This window comes from Bombina bombina, chromosome 2 (genome assembly GCF_027579735.1).
Source record: "Bombina bombina isolate aBomBom1 chromosome 2, aBomBom1.pri, whole genome shotgun sequence".
Classification (NCBI taxonomy): Eukaryota; Metazoa; Chordata; class Amphibia; order Anura; family Bombinatoridae; genus Bombina; species Bombina bombina.
Window position 1 is genome coordinate 1,240,612,528 of NC_069500.1, and position 22,796 is coordinate 1,240,635,323.

Genomic DNA, 22,796 nt, shown 5'->3' on the forward strand with positions numbered 1-22,796 from the left:
AAGGCCTGCCGTGCCTCGTACTACCTACCTATCCGAAAAAACCCAGACTTTCCGGCTGGATCTGAAACCCTACCTTTTAAAGTCTGGGAGGAAAGGGGACTGAGGTCACTTAAACACTTGATGGACCCGCTTACTAGAACGACCAAAACATTCGGAGCCCTACAGAGGGAGTTTGGCTTGCCCAGAACTCACTTTTATGCCTTCCTCCAAGTACGCCATTACGTCGGAGACCTGATGAGAAATAACCCAGATTTCTGGGAAAGCTCACCCTTTCGTCTCACTCAATCACTATACGCGATGGGCAGGTTCTCACTTTCGGAAGTATACCAAACACTTCTGCAGCATCGCCTTGTGGGCCTTCAGCCGTCCATATCAACGGGATGGGCCAGGGAGGGACTGGAGGGGGTCACATGGCCAGAGATAAGAAATAGTATGGAAAAAACAAAAAAGGCGACACTATCAGCAATGTATAGGGAATCCCAAGTACGCTTCCTACATAAAGCCTACTTCACACCAAGGGTGATGGCAAAATGGATGCCCAACTGCCCGAATAGATGTATTAAGTGTGCAATGGACAATCCGAACCTATTACACTATATATGGGAATGCCCACCGATTAGACAGTACTGGGGTAAAATACAGTTTTGGATGAAGCAAAAATTACAGATACAGCTTAATTTGCAACCTGAAACCGTCATATTTCTGAACTGGGACAACAGCTATGGGCAATATGACTCACTGCTGAGTTTAGTTATCCTGGTGGCTAGAAAGCACATATTAAAACAATGGATAACGAAAGTGGGACCCTCCTTCAAGGGTTTTAAAAACTTGTTACAAACCCAGTTGTTCATAGAACAAATGGATGTTAGATTTGATATACTACACAGGTTGAGCTTATTTCTGCGCAAATGGCGCAGACTTATCCTAACTTTTGAACTAGAGATACAGAGGTTGATCCTAACGCCATTTAGGGACTCAGTGATATTCATGGAAGACTCCCTAAGGGGGGATTGGGAACACTTGTTTCGTTGAAGAGTCACTAGGTTATCAGCACCCTACCCCATAACCCCCCCCCCCCCCCTCTTTTTTTTTTTTTTTTTTTTTTTTTTTTTTCTTCTCCTCTCTCCTTGACCGGGCCCCACAGCCGACAAGAACACAACCGCAGGCAAGATCTATAATTGGCACTGATTTGGTTATGGTTAGTTAGAGTTAGTTAGTTAAAGTTTTATAGAAAAATGTTAAGAAAATGTTTAGGAGGAAATCGCACTGACAAGAAGTATTCCTCTTTTTTATGATCTATTCATGTCTATGTTGTAAGATCTTTAAGTAACAAAACAGACGACACGGTGGCTGTAATTGTATGCAATGTATATTTCTATTATCCTGTACATCAATGTATATGTGTGCGTTTTTCCTCCTTAATAAAAAAGATATTTAAAAAAAAAAAAAACATAGCCCTGGATCTTAGAGCACTATTACTCTGGTGAGATGAAGAAATGTTGAGGTAAAATATATACAATTTTTACATAAAGATGCTCATATGATATGATGATTAACCACTGCAATTAACCCCTAAACTGCTGGTACTTAACACCCTAACTAGTAGTACCCCACTGCTCAGAATAAAATTACAGGAAAGTATATTACAAAGTTTTTTTCTACATAAATATATAAACATTTTATGTTAAAAGTATTTTTTATCCCTTTAACTCTCTGTGGCCCCCCCACTGCACTTAACCTCCTGATGCTGAATCCCTCCACCCTATGTAACTCCCTCACCTATAGGCCTACTGCTGCACTTAAACCTACAACCGTGGCCCCCCCATTACAAATAACCCCCACAGTCATGACCACTGTCCCCTTCAGCTCCCTAAACTTTGGTTTTCTTAACTCATGTACTGTACTTGAACACCTAATTGTGAGCCCACAGCACAACCCCCTAAAATTACCTCTCTCCTCACTTAAACCCTAACTGCTGGTCCCCCACCACAAATAACAATGAAAATGAGGCCCCTATTGCACTTAACCCCCCCCCATATTATTTAACTACTCACCCTAACGGACATCCCCCAAAGGAATACCATAGAGGGAAACCCCACCCTAAGGGATAGCCCCCTAAGGTGACCCTAACCTAAGAGGCACCCTAAAACTAAGCTAAAACCCCTAAATCATATCTCTTGTGGTTCTTTTCCTATCTGTCTAACCATACCTTTAGTGTAGCCTTCTCTGGGGCATCCTCTGCCTCGTTACCACTTTGTGTTGGGGTACCGCAAGGCTCTGTCCTCGGTCCCCTTCTCTTCTCAAGCTACACGTCATCATTAGGTTCCTTAATAAAGTCCCAAGGGTTTCAATATCATTTGTATCCCAATGACACCCAAATCTACCTCTCTGCACCAGACCTATCTCCTTCCTTGCTAACCCATGTCACTAACTGTCTCTCTCATATCTCATCTTGGATGTCCTCTCACTACCTCAAGCTAAATCTCTCCAAAACTGAGCTCCTTATTTTCCCCCTTATTCCAAAATCTCCACCCCCCCCCCATTTCTCTATAACTGTTGATAACTCCATCACTACCCCTACCCCACATGCCCGATATCTTGGGGTCACACGTGACTCAGATCTTTCTTTCACTCCTCACATTGAGTCCTTGGCTAAAGCCTACCGCTTCCACCTTATAAACATCTCTAAAATTAGACATTTCTTTACACAAGATACAGCTAAGTGTACTAAGTGCCACCTAGCTCCTTTACAAACCATAATTAATGCCTCTACCAGGCTCATCTTCCTTACATGTCTCTCTTCATCTGCTGCACCTCTATGCCAATCCCTTCACTGGCCTCCAGGATTAAACACAAAATTCTCACTCTGACATACAAAGCCCTCAACTGCACTGCTCCCTCCCCTACATCTCAAACCTTGTCTCCAGATACTGATTAGAACAGCTAATAGGATTTCAGTAGCTCTCATCCTATTGGCTGTTTTGAAAAGCCAATAGGATTTCAGAAGCTCTCATCCTATTGGCTGATTTGAATTTGAAGAATCAAATCAGCCGATAGGAATGCAAGGTACACCATTTTGAAACGAGTACCTTGCATTCAACTTCAGTGTACGACGGTGACCATATGAAGAGGTCGCTACGCACCTCTTCATCCGCATGTCATCGCCGGTCCAGGACAGCTCTGCGCCGCCGGTATGAAGATAGAAGACTCCCCCGCGATGTATGAAGATGTCGCCGCCTGGATGAAGACTTCTCGCCGTCTGGATGAAGATGGATGTCTGGACTTCAGGAACCGTGAGTAGATATTCTGGGGTTAATGTTAGGTATTTTTTTCAGATAAGAGCTTTTGGCAAAGTGTATGCCCTTTTAAAGGCAGTAAAAAAGAGCTGAATGCCCTTTTAAGGGCAATTCCCATACAAATGCCCCTTTATGGACAATGGGTAGCTTAGGATTTTTTAAAGTTAGTTTTTTTATTTTCCAGGTATAAGAGATGTTTAACTTAGGGCAATGCCATACAAAAGGCCCTTTTAAGGGCTATTGGTAGTTTATTTTAGGGGTTTTTTTTATTTTGGGGGGCTTTTTATTTTTATAGGGCTATTAGATTAGGTGTAATTGTTTTTATTTTTGATAATTTTGTTTATTATTTTTTGTAATCTTAGTGTTTTTTATTTTTCATAATTTTAGTGTTTATTATTTTTTGTAATCTTAGATTTTTTAACTTTTTTTCGTAGGATTGGTTTTTTTTTCATTTGTAATTTAGGTTTTCATTTTTTTCATAGTGTTAGTTTTTTTTAATTTGTAATTTAGGTTTTTTTAATTGGTATTTTTTTAATTTTATTAGAATAGTAATGTTAGGTTAATTTATAGTTTAATGTTAGGTTTATTTTTATTTCACAGGTAAGTTTTTATTTATTTAAATATAGTTATATTGTAATTTTTTATTTATTTTTTTAAATATTCTTTTTATTTGTATTTTGAAAAGAAATAACATAACCATTGGGGACTCGCAGGACCCCTGTACAACGGTAAAATCAAACACAGTATCGGGCCTTCTGGCCCTATAGAACATGCTTTGTACATTAGAAAAAGAAAAACAAGACAAGTTGATCTCACCATGTGCGAAGTTAAATTGTAAGCTATAGTGTGTAGAGATGAGAGGGTCAATGGTTGTGTAGTAGAGCACTTCAACTTAAACGTAATGAGTACGGGGGAAGGGGGGGAAGGGGAAGGGAGGGGGGCACATATGTGGGGAATAGGGGGGAGGGGAAAAGCATGCCTCAGCCAATATTTCTGAATATCTGCACAAACTACCAGGGAAGAAAAGTGGACGAATCCTCAGTTATAAGGTTGGGCGTCGTTCGTCGCAGCAGGCGGATGCCATAGGGTATTATAGTTGTCTTTCCAGTCAGCCCAGGCCATTTCAAACAAGTCACATTTGTTAAGGGCAGAATATATGGCCTTTTCCATGGTATACAGGTAAGCCATTGTGTTGACAATATCTTCCCACTTGGGAGAGAACTCCCTTTTCCAAGCCCTGGCTATATTGGTATTGATTGAGGCCAATAGGTAAACACCAAAGAGACTTTGATGTTTGGGGAGAGCGTGGAGGCCTAGATGGAGAAGGACAAGTGCTGGACCAGCAGACACTCTAATACCAAAATCAGTGAGGGTGCGGAACCCTCTCTCCAACAAGGGTCTGATATTGGGGCACTCCCACCAAATGTGTAGTAGGCTACCATGTAGACCACAGCCTCTCCAGCATAGGGGTGAGGTTCCTGCAAACATTTTAGACAGTTGGGTAGGAACAAGGTACCAGTGTGAAAGAACTTTATAATAAGTTTCGAACACTGTTACACAATGCAAGGTCTTTTGTGTCAATAGAATGCCAAGAGTCAGTGGAAGTATTGATGCATAGGAGAGTGTCCCATCTAGATAGATGTGGAGCTAGAGCGGGCGAAGAGGCGCCCTCTAAGAGACTATAATGTATTGAAAGCGGCCTGACAAGCCTGCGTCCTCCTTGCCAAATGGACTCCCAGGGGGTAAGAGAGCGGGAGGAGGAGGGAAGGAAGCCCCAGCTTTTCAGGAAACTCTTAATCCTAAGTATTTCAAAGGAGAGGAACGTAGGGATGGTTGCGTGTTGGCCTAGTTGCGCTAAGTCTGTAAACCCGTCAGGTTGCGTGACGGACCAGAAGTCTGAGACTTTAGTAACCTGCAACCGAGCCCACATATTAGGGTGAGTATCAGTCAAGCTCGTGAGCAAGCCGGCTACCTAGGTTATGGGAGAGGGGTGGGGAGCAATGAGCTGGGGATGCCTAATCTTATCCCAAACAGACAAGCACTCTAAAAAGACCAAATTACATATGCCCAGAGCTCTGCGGCTGTGCGGCAGGGTCCAAATAACATCTCTAAGGAGAACACTGGGTGGCAAGGATGCCTGTTCAAGTTCTCTCCACCTGTCGCAGGATTGAAGTACTCAGCATTGGGAGATGTGCGTAAGCATAGCTCCTTCATAGTATTTCCCTACTGACGGGGATGCGAGTCCTCCCAGGTGGATGGGGAGTTGCAGGGTTCTATGAGTAATTCGAGGGGTCTTACCTTGCCAAATTAATTTTGTGATCTTGCTCTGAAATTGGAAGAGGAGGTGCATGGGGACTCTAATTGGTAGACAGCGAAAAAGGTAAGTTAATTTAGGGAGGAAGGACATTTTGAGAGAAGCTATTCTTCCCATCCATGAAATAGACTTGTGGTCCCACGTATTTTTTAAATTACGCAATTCTGTTAGTAAGGGGAGGTAATTATCTTTTATCATTTGTGGAATACTATTGGACAACTTTACCCCTAGGTGAGTAATCCGCTCAGTCATCCACTTGAAGTTGAATTGATCCTTCAATTTGCGGATGTAAGCGTGCGGGTAGCCCCGCCAAAAGATTTCAGTTTTGAGTGGGTTAAGCTTATAGAAGGAGAGATCTCCAAATATCTTCAAGTTGTCCAGCAGTCTAGGGATGGCTTTGGCAGGGTCTGCGGTGAATATGGTGATATCATCCGCAAACAGTGCGATTTTGTGCAGAGTGCCCGATAGTTTAATCCCCGGTAAGGACACGTCAGACCGAATTTTCATAGCCAGAGGCTCAATCGCTAAGGCAAATAGCAGGGATGAAAGTGGGCACCCCTGCCTAGTGCCGTTCGATATGCTAAATGACGGGGTCTGGAATCCTAGGCCCCTGACAATAGCGGTTGGGGCCGACTACAGGGCGCTGATAGCCTTGCAAGTTGCAGCAGGAAAATGAAATGCTTGAAGTGTTTCCCACAGATAGTCCCACTGAACCCGGTCAAAGGCCTTCTCAGCATCCAAAAAGATGACTGAGAAGGGTTTATTCATCCTGGTGGACTCACTTATTATGTTAATAAGGCGTCTAGTGTTATCTGGCCCCTCCCAGTTGTAAATAAACCCCACCTGATCAGGGCTAATTAAGCCCGGCAATAGCTTGCCAATACGACTAGCCAATACCTTGGAGTAAATTTTAATGTCTGCATTGATCAGGGAAATCGGTCTGTAATTAGAACAGAGAGAGGGGTCCTTATCCGGTTTGGGTATCGTAACAATAGCAGCCTGTAAAAACTCCTCCTTAAAGGTGCCATCCTTTCCCGCCAAGTCAAAGAACCTAAGCAGGTATGGAGCGAGTTCATGAATATACAGCTTGTAGAACTGGGCGGGGAATCCATCAGGGCCAGGGGCCTTAAAAGGCTTCAAGCACTTGTTTACTTGATTTCAAGCAACGAGATTGGTGTGGTGAGCGTGCTTTGTTGTTCTGCCGTGAGTGTGGGTAAGTTCATGGTAGACAGGTAAAGTCTGATGTCGTGAATGGAGGTAGGTGCTGGGCTCTCCGCAGTGCCAATATTATATAATTTGGAGTAGAAGTCAGCAAAGCTGTCTCCTATTAGGGACGGTTTCTTATACAATTTATTATTATGGAGGATTTGGGAAATACGAAAAGTACTGTGCTTGTGTCGTAATTTGTTGGCCAATAAAGTGCCGGCCCTGTTTCCCTTGTGGTAAAAGAGTTGTTTTAGTTTAGATAAATTACGCTGGGTACGTTTTAACTCTAATTGGCTAATATGGTCTCTAATGGCTTTGATTTGCTCTGTCACTTCTGCTGAGATAGAGGCACGGTTGTTAATTTCTAGGGTTCTAAGTTTGCTGTGTGCCTGCGCCAGTGTTTGGCCGGCCATCTTTCTTAAATGGCTTTGTTTGCGGATTATGAGACCCCTAACCGTCGCTTTAATGGCGGCCCAAAGAATATCATCAGGGGTCTGTCTGTTGTCATTCTGTCGAAGCAGTTCAGACAGGTTGCATCTTAGTTCTTCCCTAAAAGGGATGTCCGCCAAGATATGACGTGGGAGGCACCAGCTGGTTCTGGGGAATGGCTTGTCTGTGAGGTGTAGATCGGCTGTAAACAGATCGTGATCTGACCAGGAGCTTAGAGAAATCTCTGATCATGTGATCGAGTCTAAAGTCTCTGCATGACAGAATATGTGTTCCAGTCGGGAATATGCTTTATGGGGGTGCGAGTAGTGAGTGTAGTCTCTTTCTCTGGCATGTAAGGACCTCCACGCATCATAATAGCCATGGTGAGACATTACAGTCCGGAACGTAGCAGAAATATTGTTTGCCTGAGGATTGTTGCTGTCTGGGTTCTTGGTCTTGCGGTCTAAGGTGGGGCCCATGTCATGTTGAAATCCCCCGCCAGTATGACTCGTCCCTGTCTGTATTGATCTACTATTTGGAGAATTTTACGGAGGCATGCGAGCTGGCGGGAGTTGGGAAGGTAGATAGATACTAACGTATGTAGTGTGTGGTTTAGTCTACAAATTAAAATAGTGTACCTGGCCTGCGGGTCTTTGAGTACTTGTATTTGCTCGTAGGCTACTCTGCGATGCAGAAGTATGGCCGTACCCCTAGACTTCTTGGTAAAAGGGGAATGATCAGGGACCCAATATGAGCGGGAATGAAAGCGTTGAGGCGAGTATATCTCCCAATGAGTCTCCTGTAAAAGGACTACATCAGGATTGTGGAATTGAAGTTCACGGGTCAAGAGGCTTCGCTTATAGGAATTAAGGCCTCTGACATTATGGGTAAGAAATCTAAGAAGGTTTGCCATTGTTATGGAGAGGGGGAGGGAAAGGGGGGTTGCAGGGGGGGTAGAAAAAGTTAGGAGTTTCAAATTAGATTATAAGTCGTTGAGTGCTGTACTAGGTTATGAGGTGGAAGTAATCCACCTGGTTGGAACCCTGGCGTGGGCTGCCTATGTGGGGGGGAGCTATAAGAGGAGCGAGATTAGTGAGGTCCGGGATGCCCGGCCTCACTCCATCTATGAGTAAAACTAGTCTTGTAATTGTCTATATAGTAGAAACATCTAAACAAAAGTGTATCAGTGAAGTAATATGTATCAGTGAAGTAATAACAGTAAAATATTAGCCAACTATAACTGTAACATCAATGACAGTATCATTATTTCTCCATCGTGGTTAAAAAACACTCAACCTGTGCCAGGATGACCCCTTGTAACAACCTAATATAACATAAACTATAACAGAAAGAGACAGAAACATAAACAAGTTATCGAAAAACATCAGTAATCTGGTTTCAATCAGACCTGGTTTAGTTCCTTCTCATGTTGAGGGTCACCTGCCATCTATGATGGAGAAAAAGAGATTCAAGAGAGGAAAGCGAAATCATCACCAAGAAGGTTCTAGTGGTCAAGGTGGAGATACAGGAAGTCCCTGAGAGTCCTGTGGTAGCTGCGTTTTTTGTCTTTTGGGCCGCTGATCCTTAGGAGGCCAATCGGGTGCTGTGGCTCTCAACTTTGCCTTGACAGGAGCAGGTTCCACTAGACTTCCTTTTGTAAGGCCCCATTGTGCAAGTACAGTGGACCCCTGGGCCAGCGAGGACACAATGTGAGTTTGATTATCCCTCAAGATGATCAGTTTGGCTGGGTAGCCCCATCGGTACTTAAGGCCCGCCTTTCTAAGTTCCAAAGTGAATGGCTGGTACAGTCTTCGATGTTGCAGTGTGTGAGCCGACAGATCCGGTAGCAATTGAATATTTTGGAATTTCTCTGCTAATGATGGTTTGCGGAAAGCAGCTTGCATAAGCTTATCCTTAAAAAGGAAGCTGTGAAAGCAGACAATGACGTCTCTAGGTTTATCTTGTGAGACGGATCTTGGGCGCAGGGCTCTGTGAGCTCTCTCCATCGTGGTAGTCATACCTTCAGTAGAATCCAACAGGTTGTCAAAGAGCTCTGATAGATAATTCTGTAAGCCTGTAGACGAGACATCTTCCGGTATTCCTCGGAACCTGATATTGTTCCTTCGGGCACGGTCTTCAACATCTGCCAGTTTAAATTCAAGTTGGCTTAATTGGTCTGACAGCGCCTGGTCCGTGGTGATGTTGTCGTGCTTTCTCTCTAGGGAGTCCATCCTATCCCCTATTTCTGAAATATCCTTCTTCAGCTCAGCATGACTCCTCTGCATTTCCTTTGTAATGGAACCTGTTTGCTGGGCAAACATTTTTTTAAGGGTCTCTTCTGTGATGTAGTGTTGGGATCGTGAGAGTGGAGCAACATCAGGTTGGGACCTCTCGTCTACAGATTTCGATTCGCTTAGATCTTCATGCGAGTCTTCTTCAGGTCTCCTGATTGGTTGCGTAAAATGGTCTAGGACCATTTTCATAGTTGGTCCAGGAGTCCTGGGCTTTCGCCTGGAAGTGTGGGGCATGTTTGGTTGTATCTGAATGACCGGTCGGCCACCAAAGGAGCAAGCCTGAGAACAGAATATTAGGTAGACAAGGCTGTATATGGCTAAAGTAGACTGTCAGGGCTAATTACATTTCAATTAGACACAATAATTACACTTAAAAACGAGAATGATCATGTACTTAAGGAGTGAGGCCAAGAGGTTCCCCCCGGCCCTAACCCCTCCATTGCAGCGGTCAAATTAGGACCAGAATTCTACCCGCAAGAGAAGGAGGCAGGGGGAGCTACTACGTGGAGGCAGAGGCCAGCAAGAACCCCCCAGGCACAGGTTAAGCAAGGAGATCCCTACAACCCACACACTCCCAGCTGGCCCAGGAACAGGGGATACGACCCGAAGGAAGGGAAAAGGGAAAGGGTAAGTGACCAACTCAGACAGGCTGAGTCAGAAAGGGAGGGCCGGCTAGAGATCCCCTAGCAGCAAGTCACACACAAAGATAAAAAAGAAAAAAGGCAGGTCTGGTGGGGTATATCTCACTGTCAGTGTTTGCGCGGGGGTATTATTGGGGAACTGGTGGAATGTTACCAAGTCTCACTGTATTAGCACTAGTGGGGCAAGGGTATATATAAGCAAGATGTATCACTTCAATTAAAGGCCCTCTGCAGCTCTGAGGGCTGTAAGTAGGATACAGGAGATGTAGTGCAGGGGGTATATTAGGCAAGAGGTGCACTGGTGATACCAGGGGTAACAGGAATAAACTGTTCAATACAACCAGCACATACAATAGCACTATGTCTGTTGACCCTGGGTAGGGCAGGTCATACAAGTAGTTAGGGCAACAGGAAGTAAAAACCAATATTTAACTGTATCTTGTGGGCTAAAAGGCAAATAAGCAAACTAAACTAAACACTTCCCTTTGAATCAGAGCTCCAAAGACACCTCAACCTATAATGTAGCTAAGGGGACTTAACTGGTAACGGCCTAAGGGTGGTTATAGCCGACCAGGGGAGTCATAAAACCACAGCAGTCAAGTACAGATGTGTAATTAGTGGGTCAAACCCTAAGGACCACCAAATTAGGTCAGGGGTTTCGAATATTATCTAGGGCCAGAAAGTGCCGTGGGGGCAGAGTACTGATAGTGCGTGTTAGATATTATCTATTATGCAATACTTATAGGACCAGAGCTATATCTAATGGGTAAAGTTGTGAGTACAGAAATGTACCTGAAAATGCTGGGGAACTATATCTCCTCTAAAGTAGAGAAGTGGAATGTGAGCAGTAACCTGAACATACATGTGTAAAGATGTCGTTAGGGCAGCATTACATACACTTATATTGTAATTTTAATTTAAAGTTAGGGGGTGTTAGGTTTAGGGGTCAATAGTTTAATTTAGTCTTTTGCGATGTGGTGGGTGGGCGGTTTAGGGGTTAATAGGTTTAGTTTAGTAGATTCGATGTGGGGTGTTGGCAGTTTAGGGGTTAATAGGTTTATTTAGTGGTGGCCATGTGGGGGGCCGGAGGTTTAGGGGTTAATAGGTTTATTTAGTGTTGGCAATGTCGGGGAGCAGCGGTTTAGGGGTTAATATACTTAAATAGCGTTGGCGATGTGGGTGGGTGGCAGATTAGGGGTTAATAACTGTATTTAGTAGTCGCAATGTGGGTGGGCGGCAAATTAAGGGTTAATAGGTTTAATATAGTATTTGCGATGCAGGAGGGTGGCGGTTTAGGGGTTAATAGGTAGTTTATGGGTGTTAGTGTACTTTGTAACATTTTAGTTATGAGTTTTGTGAAGCATTTTTGTTACACAAAATCCATAACTACTGCTCTCAGATGGAGGTATGGATCATGTCGGTATAGGCTGTAACGCAAGCATTTTGGCCTCAACACACAACCTGCAATTCGGGCGCTATGAAAATACCGCACTCAAACCTTTTTTTAGTGCGGAATGGACGTTGCGTTACAGGCTAAAATGCTTTTAGTAAAGCTATACCGCCGCCACTCATAATATGCGTTCCTGGCCTTTCCAGCTTTTCAGCGTTTAAAGACGTATTGCAAAACTCGTAATCTAGCCGATTGTTTCTTGTGCACTTAATGACACCAAAGACAGAAACAAATATGTTCTTTCTTGATTCAGATAAAGCATGCAATTCTATTACCAATTTTTCTTTTGGTATCTTTTTTAAAAAGCAGGGACATATGCTTAGGAGCCTACTCCTTTCTGGAGCACTATTTGGCAGTAGTTTTGCAAGAATGTTATCCATTTGCAAGAACACTAGATGGCAGCTCTATTACCTGCCATGTAGGGCTCCAGATGCCTACCTAGGTATCTCTTTATCACAGAATATCATGGAAATGAAGGAAATTTGATAATAGAAGGAAATTGGAAACTTTTTAAAGAGTGTATGCCCTGTCTGAATCACAAAAGAACATTTAGTAGTATGAATTTCCTGTTTGAATAATGTAAAACCATTGTTATCATACTAATACTTTTGTATTATTTTACAGTATGTAACTTTTAAACAGTAAAAAATGTAACTTCTGATTTCTATTGTGCAAATTAAACAAATATGCAAGGTACAGCCGTCAAAAATCCAGCAATGTCAATGATCTGTGAACGTGCACTGCTTCTGTCACAGGATAGAAAAATATGTGCTTACCAAGGTGGCGGTACCCAGTATAAAGATGCAGAGCTTTACCAACTAGCGTTATAAGTGAATAGCTTTATAGGGACAGTCAAGTCCCAAAAAAAACTTTCATGATTTAAATAGGGCATGCAATTTTAAACAACTTTCTAATTTTCTTTTATCGCCAATTTTGCTTTGTTCTCTTGGTATTCTTAGTTGAAAGCTAAACCTAGGAGGAACATATGCTAATTTCTTATACCTTGAAGACTGCCTCTAATCTGAATGCCTTTTGACCACTAGAGGGCATTAGTTCATGTATTTCATATAGATAATATTGAACTCATGCACGTGAACTGACCTAGGATTGAGCACTGATTGGCTAAAATGCAAGTCTGTCAAAAGAACTGAAATAAGGGGGCAGTCAGCAGAAGCTTAGATACAAGGTTATTACAGAGGTAAAAAGTGTATTATTATGACTGTGTTAGTTATGCAAAACTGGGGAATGGGTAATAAAGGGATTATCTTTCTTTTTAAACAACAACAATTCTGGTATTGACTGTCCCTTTAAAGACAGCTGCAGTGCCAGGAGGAAAAACAAGAGTATGGTTAGTAGTAACCATACTACTGTAGTTATACTCAGAAGTTTAATGCCCTTTTAACTAATTAGTTACTGCATATGTGAAAATAAATAAATGTGATAATAGAAACTTTTTAAAAATTGTATTCTCTATTTGAATCATGAAAGAAATTTTTTGGGTTTAATGTCCCTTTAACTACAATATTTTATTCTGTATTATTGTTTTACATAGGTACCTAACTTTCTTCAGGAGAATCTGGACAGGAGAATCTGGAATCTGGACATTTAAGTTATTTAATTCATTAACTGCTCTATATTTTGTACAATAGAGCCACCAAAACAATCACAAATGCAGATAGACTCAAATTAGTTCAACCCTATCTGTCCCTTCTCTTGTCTTCTTCATGTTTAGGTTGTTCTCCTCCTCCTATTGTCTTACATTGATTTCTGTACAAAATCACACGTGAATGGTGCAGTGATAGCTCTCTCCCTTCTTGGGGGACGTTCAAATAACAGAAGAATGGTTCCTGTCAATTAGACTAGGTGAAGTCATAGCTGATGCGTGCCTTGATGAATAGGATAAAGCATTCAGAAAGGCTGAGCAGTCATTGGGGCAACTCAATGGAGGTGACAGTAATTAAATTAGACTTTATGTACACGTGCACTCACAATGGATACAGATGCAAGAACTGATGGACACAGGCTTCAGATTTTGCTGTTAATAGTTTGTAAAGTCAAAGGAATTTATTCATAGCTTTGTAAAACATCCTTATAAAACACAATTTGCAATGCTTTAAAATCAAACGTCTTCTATACCAAACATTGTCTTTACAGTACATTCTTTAAAATGTATCCTCCGTATATGGTATCTCGTAAATAGGTCCATCTGTTTTTTATTGATTCAAATGTGCTATCTTTCTAGTTTAATGGATCTTTATTTTATTGTATTCAGGGGTTGGCAAATGCTTTCTGTAAAGGCCCAGATTACCAGATAACAAATATTTTAGGCTTTGTGGGCAAAGAAGAAAAGGTAAGGATATTATGTAGGGAGAAAACAAATTTCCACTATTTTTTATTGATATTAAATTATTGATATTGAAATTCAGAAAATATGACAAACCAATGAGCCACTCTGAAACTTGTTGAAGCTTTATTTTCATTATTTTTTTTTTAATAAAAGCTGTTGTGATTTTTTTTCTCTGAATGATGAAGTTGGGAATATTGCATTGTCATATATTGTACTGTCACAAGTTGCAGTGCAAAGCACCATATGCGAGCTCTGTCACAGCTACTTCTAAAGCAAAATCAGCCATAAACAAAATAAAAATGAACAAGCATGGCTGTGTTCCAATAAAACTATTTATAGACACTGAAATTTTAATTTCATAGCATTGTAATGTGTCACTAAATATTCTTCTTTTGATTTGTACAAACATTTTATTGTGGGCTGTACAAAAACAATCATGGGCCATAGTTTGCTAGTGCACTGTGCTACCCCTTATTTAATGCATGAAATGAGTAAAAAAGAAACAAACTTCTTTCTATTTGTAACTTTGAGCAGACTAGTATTTTTTTCTTGCCTAAAAATGTCTATACAGCTAAATGCTGACAAAACTTTGTTCTGTAAATTATTTGTCAATGTTATTATGCTGGAATAAATTAACTATTGCATTGCATGGAATGCTACGCATATATTTAAACTTAATAAAATGGTTGTAATCATTTTTTAAAAAAATTCAGAAGTAACCACACATCACTGATTCAATTATTTAAATACACTTGTATTGTTTTAGTGTTGGTAATGTAAAGAACAGCTTTAGTGTCACTTCCACAAACATGAAAGACGCCCACGTGGAATGTTTGCATTAAACAGAGAATTATACAGGTCAATAATTCTTTAGCTGGATAAAAAAAAAACAATAAAAAAGAACAGTGTAACCTGAAAATTTGCAGTATCTCAATTTTACTCCTCAATAAATTTGAGTAATAGGGCAATAGACTTCATGTGGGTTTCCAATTGGAGAGGCTTTTACAAGTGGGTGTGTTTGTTGTGCCCATCTGTAGGAAAGACAGCTGGACTTAATAAGCATAGCGGAATTACTTAGATTACTGCATAATCTGTTGGTGCTCTACAATTAAATGATAATAATAATAATGTCTATGACATGCAGAGGGAGCAGTTGCTCCTCGTCTCTCTTGTTCCTCCCCTCTGAATGTCCCTTAAAGAGACATGAAACCCCAATTTTTTCTTTCATGGTTCAGAAAGAGCATGTGGTTTTAAACAACTTTCAAATTTACTTCTATTATTTAATTTGCTTCCTTATCTTGTTATCATTTGCTGAAAGGTTTATCTAGGTAAGCTCAGGAGCAGCACAGAACCTAGGTTCTAGCTGCTGATTGGTGGCTGCATATATATACTGATTGTCCTTGGTTCACCCAAGTGTTCAGTTAGAAACCAGCTCCTTCAACAAATGATACCAATAGAATGAAGCAAATTTGATTATAGAAGTAAACTGGAAAGTTGTTAAAATGTTATGTCCTACATAAATCATGAAAGAAAAATGTTGGTTTTCATGTCCCTTTAAGAAGTGCTCCTGAGCTCATGGCGTGGCTTTGACTCCTGTAGTATTTTGTTAAAGGATCCGTAAATACAGTAGATTTGCATAATTAGCAAATACATGAGAACAAGACATCAGCAATATAAATCTGACTGTCTCCTAATGGTACTGGGAAGTTCATTTTGCAAATTATATTACATAAATTAAAAAAACCTTGCAAATGTTCAAGAAAAAAAAAAGAATTGGATCTTTAAAAGGGACAGTCTACTTGAAATATGTGCAATAGCACTTAGGGGTTGATTTATCAAAGCATCAATCTCAGTGCATTCGCCGGCCTCAATACGCTCGCCAGACATCGCTAACGCAGATCTGAATATGATACCCTTATTTATTAAAAAAGCCATCAAAAAAACGCGCGTCAAGTACGGTGCGAAGAGCATCGGACTGTTGTTAACTAACAGTCATCGATGTTGCGGTTATTTGGGTTTTTCCCAACTTTATTTATACGATTTTATTAATGTCCATCAACAAGCACATTTCTCTAAAGCTAATCTTTTATTTTTCAACTGTTAATGTCCAAGAAATAGCTACATTTATACCTCAACAAACAATATCTCATAGAAAGTTATTTTTATATTTATTTGTTATACAAAAAAATCTGTTATATGATACTTTCACATAAATTAATGTGTATTTGTATTTCTAGAAGTCATGATATGCTTTTATCTCATATTGTTTTTTTATACATGATTATTAATGCTAGAATATATTTTTTCACATACTTGTGTGTGTATATATATATATATATATATATATATATATATATATATATATATATATATATATATATATATATATATGCGTGTGTGTTATGTCAGAAATCTTTTCAAACATATTTAATGTCCCTAAATTCCTTTTTTTTGTTCTAAACAATGTTGTCTTTCATATCTCTGTGTTTATTTATACCACTATATCTATATAGTGTAAATGTATTATTATTATGAGCAGGAATAATTGTGAATATAACATGTAATCAGAGTATCATATGTATTTATTTGCAATCAATGGATATTTTAAGAGCTGGGCCAGTTTTCTCTCTGTACCTGTGTAACCCCTCCTGATTGCAATCTAGTTTTAAAAACCACTCCTTTACAGGTGTTATAAAATGGGCTGGCATATAAGATGACATTTCTTACTGAAAAAGAAATTCAAGAGAAGGAAGAAATACACTGAAAATAGAATGACAGTAAAGAGGTGATTTTAATTTCTGCTGTATCTGAATCATGACAGTTTAATGTTAGGTGGGCTATCCCTTTGAGCTATCATCTTAATATTATATTAAATCAAACATCAATTCGAATTTTAAAATCCTTGTCTAAAATATTACACTGTGTGTCCTACTGTCAGCATCAATGTTTATCTTTAATACTAATTTCACATATACATACTTTCAAAGTATAATACACAATGTAACAAATGGCACTAACAAGTTCTGATGAGTGATCAATGACAGAAGTATCGAGCAATTTGATTCGTTAGTGATAGTTCAAAATGTATATTTGTATCAGATTGGCTGATATCATAAATCATGTGATTATGCATATTCCAATCAAAAGTGGTTGAAAAATTCACTAGTGTGTGGGTTGTTTAGGAGTTTGCGTCATAATTGGTGCAAAAAGTGTTGCATCAAATTTGGTGTGAAGTGGAGAGTGGGACTTGTATTACATGGCTTAAACATCCTGCACATAGATTGTTCACAAAAAAATAAAAAGGAAGTTAGCTTTATTATGTTGTGTATTTCATTTTTATCTCTATATCTATTAGTGCGACCAGTTTGGGGCAAAACATTTTTTAACAAATTTGTAGAAATAATATTGTCCCCTTGCTTTGTAATAAGAGACAAATTTGTAGCATAATCCATAAGTAGTAATGTATTTTTCATTTTTATCCCTATATCTACTAGTGCACTAGTGTGGAGCAATAATATTGTTTGATTTAGAAAGGGTATACAATTTTAGGGAATGTTGCAGTGTAGTGTATCATAACTGCACTGTTAGGGTATTTTGCAGTGTAGTGTGTAGAACAGCACAGTTAGGGTATTTTGCAGTGCAGTGTGTAGAACAGCACAGTTAGGGTATTTTGCAGTGTAGTGTGTCAGAATAGCACAGTTAGGGTATTTTTCAGTGCAGTGTGTCAGAACAGCACAGTTAGGGTATTTTGCAGTGTAGAGTGTAGAACAGCACAGTTATGATATTTTTCAGTGTAGTGTGTAGATCAGCACAGTTAGGGTATTTAGCAGTGTAGTGTGTCAGAACACCACAGTTAGGGCATTTTGCAGTGTAGTGTGTCCGAACAGCACAGTTATTAGGGTATTTTGCAGTGTAGTGTGTCAGAACAGCACCGTTAGGGTATTTTGCTGTGTAGTGTGTCAGAACAGCACAGTTAGGGCATTTTGCAGTGTAGTGTGTCAGAACAGCACAGTTAGGGTATTTTGCATTGTAGTGTGTCAGAACAGCACAGTTAGGGTATTTTGCAGTGTAGTGTGTAGAACAGCACAGTTAGGGTATTTTGCAGTGTAGTGTGTCAGAACAGCGCACTTAGGGTATTTTTAAGTGTAGTGTGTCAGAACAGCACAGGTAGGGTATTTTGCAGTGTAGTGTGTAGAACAGCACAGTTGGGGTATTTTGCAGTGTAGTGTGTCAGAACAGCGCACTTAGGGTATTTTGCAGTGTAGTGTGTCAGAACAGCACAGTTAGGGTATTTTGCTGTGTAGTGTGTTAGAACAGCGCAGTTAGGGTATTTTGCAGTGTAGTGTGTAGAACAGCACAGTTAGGGTATTTTGCAGTGTAGTGTGTCAGAACAGCTCATTTAGGGTATTTTGCAGTGTAGAGTGTAGAACAGCACAGTTAGGGTGTTTTGCAGTATAGTGTGTAGAACAGCACAGTTAGGGTATTTTGCAGTGTAGTGTGTAGAACAGCACAGTTAGGGTGTTTTGCAATGTAGTGTGTCAGAACAGCACAGTTAGGGTATTTTGTAGTGTGTTAGAACAGCACAGTTAGGGTGTTTTGCAATGTAGTGTGTTAGAACAGCGCAGTTAGGGTATTTTGCAGTGTAGTGTGTAGAACAGCACAGTTAGGGTATTTTGTAGTGTGTTAGAACAGCACAGTTAGGGTGTTTTGCAGTGTAGTGTGTTAGAACAGCGCAGTTAGGGTATTTTGCAGTGTAGTGTGTAGAACAGCACAGTTAGGGTATTTTGCAGTATAGTGTGTGAGAACAGCACAGTTAGGGTATTTTGCAGTGTAGTGTGTAGAACAGCACAGTTAGGGTATTTTGTAGTGTGTTAGAACAGCACAGTTAGGGTGTTTTGCAGTGTAGTGTGTTAGAACAGCGCAGTTAGGGTATTTTGCAGTGTAGTTTGTAGAACAGCACAATTAGGGTATTTTGCAGTGTAGTGTGTCAGAACAGCGCACTTAGGGTACTTTGCAGTTTAGTGTGTCAGAACAGCACAGGTAGGGTATTTTGCAGTGTAGTGTGTAGAACAGCACAGTTAGGGTATTTTGCAGTGTAGTGTGTCAGAACAGCACAGGTAGGGTATTGTGTAGTGTGTCAGAACAGCACAGTTAGGGTATTTTGCAGTGTAGAGTGTAGAACAGCACAGTTAGGGTATTTTGCAGTGTAGTGTGTCAGAACAGCGCACATAGGGTATTTTGCAGTGTAGTTTGTCAGAACAGCACAGTTATGATATTTTGCAGTGTAGTGTGTCAGAACAGCACAGTTAGGGTATTTTACAGTGTAGTGTGTCAGAACAGCACAGTTAGGGTATTTTACAGTGTAGTGTGTCAGAACAGCACAGTTAGGGTATTTTGCAGTGCAGTGTGTAGAACAGCAGAGTTAGGGTATTTTGCAGTGTAGTGTGTCAGAATAGCACAGTTAGGGTATTTTTCAGTGCAGTGTGTCAGAACAGCACAGTTAGGGTATTTTGCAGTGTAGAGTGTAGAACAGCACAGTTATGATATTTGTCAGTGTAGTGTGTAGATCAGCACAGTTAGGGTATTTAGCAGTGTAGTGTGTCAGAACACCACAGTTAGGGCATTTTGCAGTGTAGTGTGTCCGAACAGCACAGTTATTAGGGTATTTTGCAGTGTAGTGTGTCAGAACAGCACAGTTAGGGTGTTTTGCAGTGTAGTGTGTCAGAACAGCACAGTTAGGGCATTTTGCAGTGTAGTGTGTCAGAACAGCACAGTTAGGGTATTTTGCATTGTAGTGTGTCAGAACAGCACAGTTAGGGTATTTTGCAGTGTAGTGTGTAGAACAGCACAGTTAGGGTATTTTGCAGTGTAGTGTGTCAGAACAGCACACTTAGGGTATTTTGCAGTGTAGTGTGTCAGAACAGCACAGGTAGGGTATTTTGCAGTGTAGTGTGTAGAACAGCACAGTTGGGGTATTTTGCAGTGTAGTGTGTCAGAACAGCGCAGTTAGGGTATTTTGCAGTGTAGTGTGTCAGAACAGCACAGTTAGGGTATTTTGCTGTGTAGTGTGTTAGAACAGCGCAGTTAGGGTATTTTGCAGTGTAGTGTGTAGAACAGCACAGTTAGGGTATTTTGCAGTATAGTGTGTAGAACAGAAAAGTTAGGGTATTTTGCAGTGTAGTGTGTCAGAACAGCACAGGTAGGGTATTTTGCAGTGTAGTGTGTCAGAACAGCACAGGTAGGGTATTTTGCAGTGTAGTGTGTCAGAACAGCACAGTTAGGGTATTTTTCAGTGTAGTGTGTCAGAACAGCGCACATAGGGTATTTTGCAGTGTAGTGTGCCAGAACAGCACAGTTATGATATTTTGCAGTGTAGTGTGTCAGAACAGCACAGTTAGGGTATTTTCAGTGTAGTGTGTCAGAACAGCACTGTTATGATATTTTGCAGTGTAGTGTGTAGAACAGCACAATTAGGGTATTTAGCAGTGTAGTGTGTCAGAACACCACAGTTAGGGCATTTTGCAGTGTAGTGTGTCCGAACAGCACAGTTATTAGGGTATTTTGCAGTGTAGTGTGTCAGAACAGCACAGTTAGGGTATTTGCAGTGTAGTGTGTCAGAACAGCACAGGCAGGGTATTTTGAAGTGTAATGTGTCAGAACAGCACAGTTAGGGTATTTTGCAGTGTAGTGTGTCAAAACAGCACAGTTAGGGTATTTTGCAGTGTAGTGTGTCAGAACAGCGCAGTTAGGGTATTTTGCAGTGTAGTGTGTAGAACAGCGCAGGTAGGGTATTATGCAGTGTAGTGTATAGAACAGCACAGTTAGGGTATTGTGTAGTGTAGTGTGTCAGAACAGCGCATTTAGGGTATTTTGCAGTGTAGAGTGTAGAACAGCACAGGTAGGGTGTTTTGCAGTATAGTGTGTAGAACAGCACAGTTAGGGTGTTTTGCATTGTAGTGTGTCAGAACAGCACAGTTAGGGTATTTTGTAGTGTGTTAGAACAGCACAGTTAGGGTGTTTTGCAGTGTAGTGTGTCAGAACAGCGCAGTTAGGGTATTTTGTAGTGTAGTGTGTAGAACAGCACAATTAGGGTATTTTGTAGTGTGTTAGAACAGTACAGTTAGGGTGTTTTGCAGTGTAGTGTGTTAGAACAGCGCAGTTAGGGTATTTTGCAGTGTAGTGTGTAGAACAGCACAGTTAGGGTATTTTGCAGTATAGTGTGTGAGAACAGCACAGTTAGGGTATTTTGCAGTGTAGTATGTAGAACAGCACAGTTAGGGTATTTTTTAGTGTGTTAGAACAGCACAGTTAGGGTGTTTTGCAGTGTAGTGTGTCAGAACAGCACAGTTAGGGTATTTTGCATTGTAGTGTGTCAGAACAGCACAGTTAGGGTATTTTGCAGTGTAGTGTGTCAGAACAGTACAGTTAGGGTATTTTGCAGTGCAATGTGGGAGGAGCAGAATAGATCTAGACCACCCATAGTAGAGATGACATTGAGGGGTTGTAGAACGAACGGCCAAGGTATTTTGCAGTGTAGTGTGTCAGAAAAGCACAGTTAGGGTATTTTGCAGTGTAGTGTGTCAGAACAGCGCAGGTAAGGTATTTTGAAGTGTAGTGTATAGAACAGCGCAGGTAGGGTATTTTGCAGTGTAGTGTGTAGAACAGCACAGTTAGGGTATTTTGCAAAGTAGTGTGTCAGAACAGTGCAGTTAGGGTATTTTGCAGTGTAGTGTGTCAGAACAGCGCAGTTAGGGTATTTTGCAGTGTAGTGTGTAGAACAGCACAGTTAGGGTGTTTTGCAGTATAGTGTGTAGAACAGCATAGTTATGGTATTTTGCAGTATAGTGTGTAGAACAGCACAGGTAGGGTATTTTGCAGTGTAGTGTGTAGAACAGCACAGGTAGGGTATTTTGCAGTGTAGTGTGTCAGAACAGCACAGCTAGGGTATTTTGCAGTGTAGTATGTAGAACAGCACAGTTAGGGTATTTTGCAGTGTAGTGTGTCAGAACAGCACAGGTAGGGTATTTTTCAGTGTATTGTGTCAGAAAAGCACAGTTAGGGTATTTTGCAGTGTAGTGTGTCAGAACAGCGCAGTTAGGGTATTTTTTTCTAGTGTAGTGTGTAGAACAGCACAGTTAGGGTGTTTTGCAGTATAGTGTGTAGAACAGCACAGTTATGGTATTTTGCAGTATAGTGTGTAGAACAGCACAGGTAGGGTATTTTGCAGTGTAGTGTGTAGAACAGCACAGGTAGGGTATGTTGCAGTGTAGTGTGTCAGAACAGCACAGTTAGGGTATTTTGCAGTGTAGTGTGTCAGAACAGCACAGCTAGGGTATTTTGCAGTGTAGTATGTAGAACAGCACAGTTAGGGTATTTTGCAGTGTAGTGTGTCAGAACAGCACAGGTAGGGTATTTTTCAGTGTAGTGTGTCAGAAAAGCACAGTTAGGGTATTTTGCAGTGTAGTGTGTCAGAACAGCGCAGTTAGGGTATTTTTTTCTAGTGTAGTGTGTAGAACAGCACAGTTAGGGTGTTTTGCAGTATAGTGTGTAGAACAGCACAGTTATGGTATTTTGCAGTATAGTGTGTAGAACAGCACAGGTAGGGTATTTTGCAGTGTAGTGTGTAGAACAGCACAGGTAGGGTATGTTGCAGTGTAGTGTGTCAGAACAGCACAGTTAGGGTATTTTGCAGTGTAGTGTGTCAGAACAGCACAGCTAGGGTATTTTGCAGTGTAGTATGTAGAACAGCACAGTTAGGGTATTTTGCAGTGTAGTGTGTCAGAACAGCACAGGTAGGGTATTTTTCAGTGTAGTGTGTC